At 36.5% G+C, this 11,042-nt stretch overlaps 2 long non-coding RNA genes across 2 annotated transcripts; both read right to left on the bottom strand.

The window, feature by feature from the left end:
* Window positions 1–386: 386 nt before the first annotated feature.
* LOC131606510 (uncharacterized) lies at window positions 387–2,091 on the bottom strand. The gene is made up of 2 exons (XR_009284859.1): window positions 1,969–2,091; window positions 387–670 (listed from the first exon to the last, which is right to left on the bottom strand). It is a non-coding gene; the product is annotated as an uncharacterized LOC131606510 (long non-coding RNA).
* A 3,692-nt stretch (window positions 2,092–5,783) lies between these two features.
* LOC131606509 (uncharacterized) lies at window positions 5,784–7,607 on the bottom strand. Its single transcript, XR_009284858.1, has 2 exons — window positions 7,366–7,607; window positions 5,784–6,067 (listed from the first exon to the last, which is right to left on the bottom strand). It is a non-coding gene; the product is annotated as an uncharacterized LOC131606509 (long non-coding RNA).
* Between the last annotated feature and the right edge of the window lie 3,435 nt (window positions 7,608–11,042).

Raw genomic sequence — 11,042 nt, 5'->3', positions numbered from 1 at the left:
TTTTTTTGAGAATAATTTAAGCACTAAAATTATCAATATAATTGCATGCTTGTACCTCTATCAATCAAGATCCATACTTAGTCTTCAACTTTAATCTTGAATAGTTTGGTGCTAACTTTTGCTCATGATAAGACTCGGGCACTTGAATTGATACATTGGTCTTGAAGCTTTTTCCATACTTTTTGACATGATTATTTGACTTGTACATTGTTGTAATACGGTGAACTGACTTTATTGAAATGTCGCGGTAAGCAAGAGTCGCCACCGACTTTTATTTTATCCAATTGGAAAGGCAAAAAGAACAGGAAAGATGTAACACCCTTCTAAACCCCAGCGGAAATATAATAAAAATCAGAGTAATTATACAACAAGGATGTTACAATTAATAAAATAAACAAAACTCCAAGTCGTTTGTCATGCTTTATTAAGAATAATCCAAAATATCAAAATACATGTTCAGCACAGCGGAAACTCATTCAACAATGTTATAAAACATTTCCGATAAAATCAACGGTACATTATACAATAATGGCAAAATAGTGTATCACTAGTAAACTCTAAGACTATCGTCCCCCAGTGTTACAAGATCAGAGCATGACCGACACGACCCAACATAACTGGATAAACTCTACGAGTCATCCTCACCGATCGCTTAGGCCGCTACTTCAATCTGAAATCATTAAAGTAAGGGTGAGACTACATCATAATTAAATAGCATTATAAATCGTCCGATATAGAATTCATAAGCAATTATCCACCCTACTTAGCATATTCAGATTAATCAATTCATACCAATCACAAGCACAAGTCAATAGTATGCAACAATAACACAACACAATCATAACACCGGATTTCATCCTGACATGTCACAATTTATACAAAGACCATGCAGACTCTTATGCATGTGGTACCATACATGGGATACACCCATCCAACTGATCTTTTTCATCACCGAGATACAGTTTAACCAGCACAAATTCCACACAATGGGAATTATGCCCACCATTTTGATCCATTTCATCACCGGGATCCATCACCAAAAATGTATGCAAATGAATGCAACATATAACATGCTTACAACATCACCAATCCGATGTATCACATCGTCTCATTATCATCACCAATTCATCACCGATAAGCATGCATAGTTTTAGCATTCATACAATTATATCACACGCATACATGTAAAACATCACCCAATAAATAATATAAACACGATACAATACTCGGACCTTACGTCCATATCACCTATTCATCATATACAATTCACACCACATATAACATCAATCACAGTTATATCGTTACAACATCACCACATTGTCACATTAACCAAATCATGCACACAATGTACAAAACACGTCATAAACGAAATAAATCAAGATTTTCAAAATAAAATCAAGTTATTGTTGTTTTCTTTACTTTATATCATAGAGTATTTAATTTAAGAAACAACGTCCAAAACGGCGTCTAAAACGGACTTACGGTTTGAAAATTAGAGGCTTTTAAAGTTAGAACAGTTCTCAAAACGTGCTGCTGGAATTTTGTACTGGAACCCGGTTCGTCCCACATGGGAACCGGTTCCTGGACCCAAAAATGCCATTTTTAACGTTTACAAACACTGGAACCCGGTTCCTCCCACATGGGAACCGGTTCCTACGAACCCAGTAGCTGAAAAAAGTGATTTTTAAGACTTTTATGCATCCCAAACACATACCAACTCATACCATTTCGAAATTGATCATCAATAACATCAAAATACTCCAAATACATGATTCTAATGCACAAACAACATACCACAACACCATGTAACATCACTACATCATCAATTGCAGTCAATTCATCAAATCATACATGTCAGTGTTAGAATTTCACAAAACCTAACATCCCAAATAGAGATTCTAATCCCTTATTTCAATCCTATCATCATCAAAATTATAATACCATATAATTAGAGTAATCACCCCTTACCTGGAATTAGTTTCTTGATTCTCCTTGAGCTTTGGGGTTTTCCTCCTCCTTGCTCCTCTTCTCTTCTCTTGTTCTTTCACGTGTTCTTCCTTTTCTCTCCAACTTTTCATTTTTCACGTACTGACTCTTTTTTCCATATTTCCCTTAATTTATGAAAACATAAAATGGTTAGTAATGGGCTTACTCACTTAGCACCCTCATACTACTAACCTCACCATCCGGCCCAATGGCCCTTAAATCCATAATCCTATAATACTTCAACCAAATACCAAAATAATTCTAATAAATAATTTAATTTCCAATTAAATTAAAATTAGAAAATATGGGGTGTTACAACTCTCCCCCACTAAAAGAGTTTTCGTCCTCGAAAACATACTTCAAGTGAGAAATTCCAAATAGGAGTCCTTCATCTGAGTCTCCTGTTCTCAGTTAACACTTTCTTAGTCGAACCTCAAAACTCATCTGACATAACCAACATAAGCATGTCTCATGCATTCAATCTCAGCTCTTACGTCGCATTTGACCATCCCAAGGTATACCACTCGCTATATCTCCAAAAGGTTAACAACAATGAAACGTCAGGGTGTGATCCATACAATAAGCCCAATAACTGAGTAATATAATTACACAACCATGGTATGACCACACCCGATCAGCACTGCAGTAAAGCATTTCATCTACCGAACGTAGCAACCTTTGACACACTTTTCCATCTGAGCGATGAAATAACGCTCACACTTTTCACCAACCGCTTCCTTCAAGAGCTCGATAATAACATTCCTATACCATTGAATTTCAACCATCTGACTCCTCTCAAGTCATACCAGCAATTATCCAACACGTTATATTCTGCTTTTGCTGCACTATTTTGATTACTCATTACAATCATCATTACCAATTAGATTTCTCAGTTTTATCCAATTTCGACTCTCTTTACTCATTCGTTCCAGAATCCTTCTTTATCATACATGGTACTCATCTACCATTTAGCAACACTTACTCGCACTCAAAACAAAGTCCTGATTTACTTCCTCTATTTAAAAATTTCAACCATCAGAATGAGTACACACAAGTAATTATAATTACACTCATCATCCTTAATATACCATTGCTTACAAAATAGCTCAAACCGAGTCTCGCTCTTCTCTAAGGATTGAATCAACTTCGTTCTTCATAGAGTATAATTCCTCATTATATCTGGAAATCTACAATAATACCTTACAACAGTACAAAATTATTATAGCATCATATAGTATCAACTCATCACCTTAGTTTTGCTTAATACATACTCGTTGACTAAGTACATCCATAATAACATACTCATCATCTCGGCAATTATTCACAAGAGTTCTAATTCTCTAGCACGACATCCTCGCATCCACTAGATTCTAAATCTAGCATATAGATCAATTCATGTTCTCTACGTAGGCTCCCGACTTACTAATTCCTCACTGCCCACGAGTAGTACTCGCACACTAATCCACATCACACTTTCGTTGCGCGATTCTGATTACCCGTCTTAAGTCACCGTCCAATATATTTCACTCTTTCCTATTCACTTCTTCATAAATTCATACAACATGGTGAGTGATTATTCTCACGGCTTAGTATCCATCATATCCTAAACCATTAAGGTAACAAACAAGCTCATCCTATCTATATGATTCCGTCTACTATCAACAAGAGATTAAGGGTGATCAAGTCCTCAATTTGTCAATAGATAGCCGACAACCATATTTAAGCATAAACCGTCGTTACTACATAATAGTGTCCTTTTCCGAGTTTGTACTCAAACTCATTAACATTGTCATAGTCCAATAGTTCACTCTGAGTCTTTACAACTCGCACACTTCCCTCTCATTGGATCTTGTCAGTGAGATACCAACATCCAAACATTTTACACAAACACTTCATAGTCACTTAGCGTCACACGCTTGTTAAGTACTTCCAACTTCATAATCACTAATATACTCGTACCTTTCTATTTATCTCGTTCTGAATCAAAATCCTCATCTAGCAAAAGACCGCGATAACATTCATAACTCGTGGTTTCACTCTAAATCCCATGACATCTTTTGCACCCAAGTATCATTCCACTCGGAATCTCAACAAATTCTTCCTCACTCCAATAGGTGTAAGAAATCCTCTACAATTCTTCTTCTATACATGTTGTTGCTTTGGCATCATAAATACGACTTCAACCGTACTAAAACTTATTTCACCCTTTCTACTAATTCACTCCTCATTAAAATCCATCGATACTCAAATCATCTTTATTACCAAACATATCATCAACTTATTCCTCAACAACATATTCTACTCAATTTTGTTTCAAACAATCGCGGTAGTAGGCCTTCCTATTCAATAAGTTTTGCGCTTCCCTAACCGACTTCAGAATATCTCCTCATAGGATAAAAAGTTATAGGTTTTTAAAGTAAAAACAATTTTCCAAAAACACACAGTAGAACCCGGTTCCTCCCACACAAGAACCGGTTCCTGGCTGCTTCCCATAACTCGTCTCTGATTTTTACTATGGGGAACCGGGTTGTCTCTATCTGGGAACCGGTTCCCAACAACCCAAAATTCTCACGCCTCTGTTTTTATAATTGGAACACATTTCAAACAAGTTTTAAACATCAAATAACAACATATATCATGGTTATTAAGTCAGCTTCGCAATGCCCCAAACGACACATAAATTAGACACTCGAATCTCAAGATATGAATTTTCCAATCGTTGTCCAAAATTGCAACACTGACGCCATGCAGCGACACCTTAAATGATATTTCAAAAACTCCTCAAATGGTACAATTAATTCCTAAAATTTCTTCTCAACAAACCTTTTAATTATTTCTTCACTCCATTCAACTCTGACACTGACATCCCGTGCCGTACCAACAAACAAGTCTAGTTCTAAGAGCACGTGTAACCGCAACTTCACCTCTTTCCAACATCATCCTGTCACAATTAAATATTTACAGCTGCTGCAACCATTTTTATAATAAATTTCATCTCTTTAGCTTTCCGACGCTTCAAACGGAACTCAAATCGGATGTCCAGAACTCCTGTTATGAATTTTCGAAGTTCTGCAGCTATTCAACAATTTTCCTGCGTTTTGCTTACGAAAATTTCATTCCAAAACTCATTCTCTTCAACTCGATCATATTCCAAACAGCCCCTTATCATATCTCTTCACTTCCAAACATTATTATAACTTGAGCAACACATCCCATTGTCGAAGTGCAATTTCTGAAACATTACGACCGCAATCCTTTTTGCAACTTGCAGCTGAACCTCTTCCGAGACGCAAGGCTACTCAACTGACAACTTTGCAGCCCCTCAGTAGAGCTGATACATTGCAACTTCTTAATTTCCCTCTCCTACAGATAATCATCAATGACCTCTAATCATCTTCCTTCCATATGTTCCAACTTAGCTACCAGTCGAGTCCTAATTCTAAGTCACCTTCAATTCAGAAAACAACAAACTCCAACAACGCTTGCACGGTTGCCAACAACAGCTGACTGAATCAATCATCTTACAAGTGAACATAACCGAGAAGCAAAGCTTCTCCCCCACTTCGCTCAAACCAACCCCTGCAACAAAACAAACAAGTACCGACAGTGATCCACTCACATGTCGCGTACCAAGGGCTAATACGCCGACAGTATTCAACTGTCGTGCAACTCAACAGACTCAACAATTGGCCGGACGGACCGACCTGCTCTGATACCACTATTGTAACACCCTTCTAAACCCCAGCGGAAATATAATAAAAATCAGAGTAATTATACAACAAGGATGTTACAATTAATAAAATAAACAAAACTCCAAGTCGTTTGTCATGCTTTATTAAGAATAATCCAAAATATCAAAATACATGTTCAGCACAGCGGAAACTCATTCAACAATGTTATAAAACATTTCCGATAAAATCAACGGTACATTATACAATAATGGCAAAATAGTGTATCACTAGTAAACTCTAAGACTATCGTCCCCCAGTGTTACAAGATCAGAGCATGACCGACACGACCCAACATAACTGGATAAACTCTACGAGTCATCCTCACCGATCGCTTAGGCCGCTACTTCAATCTGAAATCATTAAAGTAAGGGTGAGACTACATCATAATTAAATAGCATTATAAATCGTCCGATATAGAATTCATAAGCAATTATCCACCCTACTTAGCATATTCAGATTAATCAATTCATACCAATCACAAGCACAAGTCAATAGTATGCAACAATAACACAACATAATCATAACACCGGATTTCATCCTGACATGTCACAATTTATACAAAGACCATGCAGACTCTTATGCATGTGGTACCATACATGGGATACACCCATCCAACTGATCTTTTTCATCACCGAGATACAGTTTAACCAGCACAAATTCCACACAATGGGAATTATGCCCACCATTTTGATCCATTTCATCACCGGGATCCATCACCAAAAATGTATGCGAATGAATGCAACATATAACATGCTTACAACATCACCAATCCGATGTATCACATCGTCTCATTATCATCACCAATTCATCACCGATAAGCATGCATAGTTTTAGCATTCATACAATTATATCACACGCATACATGTAAAACATTCCCCAATAAATAATATAAACACGATACAAAACTCGGACCTTACGTCCATATCACCTATTCATCATATACAATTCACACCATATATAACATCAATCACAGTTATATCGTTACAACATCACCACATTGTCACATTAACCAAATCATGCACACAATGTACAAAACACGTCATAAACGAAATAAATCAAGATTTTCAAAATAAAATCAAGTTATTGTTGTTTTCTTTACTTTATATCATAGAGTATTTAATTTAAGAAACAACGTCCAAAACGGCGTCTAAAACGGACTTACGGTTTGAAAATTAGAGGCTTTTAAAGTTAGAACAGTTCTCAAAACGTGCTGTTGGAATTTTGTACTGGAACCCGGTTCGTCCCACATGGGAACCGGTTCCTGGACCCAAAAATGCCATTTTTAACGTTTACAAACACTGGAACCCGGTTCCTCCCACATGGGAACCGGTTCCTACGAACCCAGTAGCTGAAAAAAGTGATTTTTAAGACTTTTATGCATCCCAAACACATACCAACTCATACCATTTCGAAATTGATCATCAATAACATCAAAATACTCCAAATACATGATTCTAATGCACAAACAACATACCACAACACCATGTAACATAACTACATCATCAATTGCAGTCAATTCATCAAATCATACATGTCAGTGTTGGAATTTCACAAAACCTAACATCCCAAATAGAGATTCTAATCCCTTATTTCAATCCTATCATCATCAAAATTATAATACCATATAATTAGAGTAATCACCCCTTACCTGGAATTAGTTTCTTGATTCTCCTTGAGCTTTGGGGTTTTCCTCCTCCTTGCTCCTCTTCTCTTCTCTTGTTCTTTCACGTGTTCTTCCTTTTCTCTCCAACTTTTCATTTTTCACGTACTGACTCTTTTTTCCATATTTCCCTTATTTTATGAAAACATAAAATGGTTAGTAATGGGCTTACTCACTTAGCACCCTCATACTACTAACCTCACCATCCGGCCCAATGGCCCTTAAATCCATAATCCTACAATAATTCAACCAAATACCAAAATAATTCTAATAAATAATTTAATTTCCAATTAAATTAAAATTAGAAAATATGGGGTGTGTCATACCCCAAAATTTGCCCATCTCATTTCACCTTTCAAATGCTCAAAAGATCTCCAATTGCTCAAGCTACCTATCTCCTAAAACAAGTGTCTATGAACTAGGGTTTTGCTTTTCTCAAAGAAAAGTCAGGTTCTGATATCTCCAATGGACTTCATGGTCTCTCACATGCTCCAAATAATCCTCATGCCATATTTCAAGCCCTAATTGCACAAATTGATGTTGTTGGACTAATGGGCCTAAAAGATGCATTCCAAACTTGTCCACGGGCCTTAAAATAATCTTTAAATTAATTATTTTATATTTACAATATTTATTTCATTTACTTGAATTTTAGTTCATTTAAATATGGAATAAATTATTATAAAATATAAAAATTAGTTTTAATCAAAGATTTGATTTTTAATCAATTGAAATCAATCAAGATGATCCAAATAATCACATGGGAGAGTCTAAATTCGTGGGAAACACCATGGAAAAGATATCATGCAAATTTGGAAAGATTTAGAATGATTTTTAAAACAAATATTTTCTTTTTCCAATAACTCAAGGACCAAGCCCATTCATGACCTAATTCTCACACATAAATACACTCCACAATATCAGAATAAGGGGAGGACGAAAATTGAGAAAGAAGGAGGGTTTCCACTCTTCCAAAAACATCAAGAAGCTAGGGCATACAAGAACTCCCTCCATAGCCGCTTCCAACAGATTCCACCCTTGCATTCGTGCTCCTGAGGTAAGTTTGAAGAGGTATGAATCGAATGCCATGGCCATAACACGTATAACTATGATCTCATGCTCTTCATATTCATTCATGTTTCTTATAGTTCGTATGTCATGATTCCTCGGATTTCAATGCAAGCTACTGTCTCTAACGTGTTTACATGATGTATTGGGGGCGATTTGATCACTCGCTTGTAGCTTTTGATGACCGAATGATCACTTGCCATTGTTAGGGCAAATAAAAGCTCGAGATTGTAAGTCACGATACAGGCATCTCCAGGCAAAAAGAATACGTCCATTGAACTCGTGACCCCCAAATTAGTGGGTCTGGGTATTTTGTTTTTCTCTTTTGATGAGATTTGCAGGTTTTTCTGAGAATGCCTTGCCGGGAAAGATGAAGTTCGGCCGGAGAAAGTGATCGGAATCATGGCGGTTCCGGCGACCTGGTTTGAGTGGACCCGTCAAGCATCTGCGTGGCATCTACAAACGATATGATTCGCCAGTCAATGAGTCAGCTTTCTCCCTCCGCGTGCTATTGGCTGGCACAATATCCAGGGACCCACTTTTGACCTTCTCCTTTTAAGTTCCAAAATCAATATTCGTTTGTTATTTATTTCTTCTGTTTGATTGCATATCGAATGAAACCATTGGTACAGATGGCAAAGGAGTGAAACTAGTAATCCATAGGGCATGTGTTCGAGCACCAGCAGCGTGTAAAATTTTTTAATTTATTCACATGTTCAGGTCACTTACAGATTCCATGCATCGCTCATGCGCCTGACCACGCTGGACCCCCAATCTCAACCATACGATCTGACTAGCGAGCAGATCTAACGCTCCTCATTCTGCAGACCATCATGGACCCTCAAGGCCCCTGCCACACCAGATCAGCGCCCCAGAGCTAAGTTTTTTTTAATAAATCCTATTCTCTTTTTATTTTTAAATTCATTTGAAAACTGTTTTTTTTTTTATCTTTTAATTTATTTATTTTTCTAAAAAAATTTGTTTCTACTAAATAAATAATGTTTTTTCATAAATTTATTTTTTATCGATAACTTGATTTTCCCTATAATATTAAAATTTATATTTATTTTTGGAGCAAATTAAATAATTTAGTTTATGCCTTAAAATCCTTATTTTAATATGACAACTAATCACTGTTGGTAGGTGTCCTCCACTAACCATATCTTAGCCTTACAAGCCTTGTAGGCCACAATCAGTTTTCTTAATAAACCTTCAGGGTTTGTAAACCTTTTAGGGTTTATAGATCACTCATGCACTAACCTCTTCTCTTCTTTGCGCAAATTTTCAGGGTTATTTCAAATCCTTCGACCACGCACCGCCAAATCAAAAAAAAGCTAAGTTCTAATTTCTTTTCTTTTATTTAAATATTATTTCATCTTTTATTTTATTTAATTCAATTTAATTTAGTTTAATTATTTTGCCTTTCAATTTCAAATAATTTACTTTTGTCTTCCCGTCATTGTATTCCTCCTACACTCTTTACCTTCTTTTTCTGTTGTCAACTCTTTAATGGTCAGGGTCAATGCTTCCCATGCTTCAAGGCAAATCTCTGCCCCGCCAATCCTCACCAATCGAAGTTGAAGGTTTTGTCAAGTCGCCAAAGCTACGAATGTTGGTAAACCTAAACCCTATTTTTATTACTTATGTCAAACCCTATTAAGGGATCCGCTGGTTTCATTGTTCCCTTCCCCATATTATTATGTAACTGTTCCCTGGTTGTATTGTTTGGCCTTGAAGGCACTTAAAACTGTTATCTATTGTATTATTATATTATTCTTACTGCGTGGTTAGTAATATAGGGAGTGACAAGACTAATTAACTAAACGATAGCTCACCTAACTACAAGATAAATGTAATCGAAGTTAACCACATGATTGTTGCACCCACACACCTTTAGGGTAATCCCTCTGGTTGCCTTTATTACTGTTGCCTGTTGCCTTCAATTGTACTAAATAGTCAAAGTCCCTCGATTCCGAGGATACCTAAAGCAAACGTTGCCCTCAGTTCATTCATCATAACTTTTGTCCCTCGATGTTGCCTCGGTAAATGATGATTTGTCCCCATTGCTAAGGTATCCTCGCCTGTTGCCTAAAGGTTAAAATGACTATTCTATCCTTCCCTTAGACTACCTGCCCTCTTTATGGCAAGGGACAGTCTTGTGGCGAACGATAATTTCTCGATGACCCTATACATCCAAATGAAAGACTTCCTACCCTCCCATGGTATGGATAGACCCTTTCAAACGAAAGACTTAAAGAACAAGAAAGACAAATTTAGGGTAGGTAGTTCTTAATTGCTTGCTCAGTTCAAACAAATTCAAAATTGCTTTCCACACCTCCTGTTCAAAATAATTTCCAAAAGGCTACGCTTATTTACAAGCTAAAGTCCTTATTCAAATCTTTTTACTATTCACACACGACACTTCAAACTTTTCAAATAAACAAACAAGTGAACTAAGCAATTAAGAGCCCATGGATAACCATGGATGCAAAGGGTGCCTTACACCTTCCCTTTGTATAACCTACCCCCGAACTCAAAATCTTTCAAAGGTTTTTTCTGTTCTTTTAGCCTTTCTGATAAATTTGGATAAAATAAAA

The sequence above is a fragment of the Vicia villosa genome, linkage group LG5, assembly GCF_029867415.1.
Source record: "Vicia villosa cultivar HV-30 ecotype Madison, WI linkage group LG5, Vvil1.0, whole genome shotgun sequence".
NCBI lineage: Eukaryota > Viridiplantae > Streptophyta > Magnoliopsida > Fabales > Fabaceae > Vicia > Vicia villosa.
This window is presented reverse-complemented; position numbering and strand designations above follow the sequence as displayed.